The sequence below is a fragment of the Panthera tigris genome, chromosome B3 (genome assembly GCF_018350195.1).
Source record: "Panthera tigris isolate Pti1 chromosome B3, P.tigris_Pti1_mat1.1, whole genome shotgun sequence".
Lineage (NCBI taxonomy): Eukaryota > Metazoa > Chordata > Mammalia > Carnivora > Felidae > Panthera > Panthera tigris.
Genome location: NC_056665.1, coordinates 62,341,525 through 62,342,850, shown reverse-complemented (window position 1 = coordinate 62,342,850; position 1,326 = coordinate 62,341,525).

Genomic DNA, 1,326 nt, shown 5'->3' with positions numbered 1-1,326 from the left:
ATCCTCCTTTCTAATCAGTGTTCCCTTTTCTCCCTCCCATCAAGACCCCAAATAAAGACAATTCTCCCCCCACCCCCCATCCCAGAGCCAATAGATCTTTACTCCTAGAAACTGGGGGTGGGGTGGGGGGGAGGCGTCCACTCCTCCAGCCTCACCCTATAACCACTTCCTAGGCCGAGCATGGGCTTCCTGCCACTTGGGTCTCCTTCCCTGTGAGTAGCTACGTTTCTCTTCTGACCCTTTTGGCCTCCATCCCTGCCCATTAGTGGGCATGAAGCCAAGGTCAGCACAGGCTGGGCTGCTGACAGAAGCCCTGTCCCCTCTTCTGCTTTGGCTTCAGGCTGCCAGAATGGCATGGCTCAGCTCCAGCGGCCACTGCTGCTGTTACCTTCCACCACCAGTCTCCGATGAGGGGTGGGGGACATCAGCACATGAAGCAGACCCGAACAGGGAGAAGGGGCATTTTGGGAGGTGGGTGGGGGGGGAAGGTAGGGCTGGCCTGGCTGCTGGGGGTGGGGGGTACTGCTAGGAATCCTTATCCTGGGAGGCTCGGGGAGGGGAGAAATCCTTTAGTGTCCTACTTTTATAGGTTTGGGGAATTTGCTTTCCCTAAGGGTGGGAGGTAGGAGAAGTAGGGGCACTTATCTAGGAGGACCTGGCTCTTTGAGAAGTTTCCATGCCATGGTCTTAGCTTTCAGCTTTCATTCACACACCTCCCCTACTGGGTGACCATGTCCTTTAAACGTGTTTCCCAACACAGCTTAGACTGTCTGGGCCCCCTTGACAGCTCTGGAGGCAGATGGGGAAACCATCTTTTAGAGTTCTATTTCCCCGCCATAGGGGCTAACAGCCCTGATGGTCTTAAAGGCTGCCTGGGTGAGTGCCGGAGTCTCAAGGGCTAGGAAACACTAGGCAGCATGTGTGGTGCAGGAGGAGCCCCTCAGCCACACTCCAAGGCTGGCTTTCTCCTCACACTCAGGCAGCCCCAGCACTCAGGGTGCTTCTCTCTGCCAGAGGCAGTCCTCGGCCCAGCCCCTCCCTGGGCTGCTCCCAGCGCTCTGGTGACTTGACACTACCCTTTTTGCTGCTGCTCCTTTTACCTCCCAAAGCTCCCCTCCCCCGCCTGAATTGGGAATGAGGCTTTGTTCTGGGGTGGACTCAGCATTTCTCAAGAACCTACTATGTGCACAGCCAGTGCTTATTGAAGCGAAGCCCTATGCCGACTCAGGCGACACAAGCTGTCCAAGACACGGCCCCTTCCCGCACCTCCCAGGGACCTCCCACACCTCCGTGTGACCTCAGCCTGCTGTGCCCACCCACCCCGCT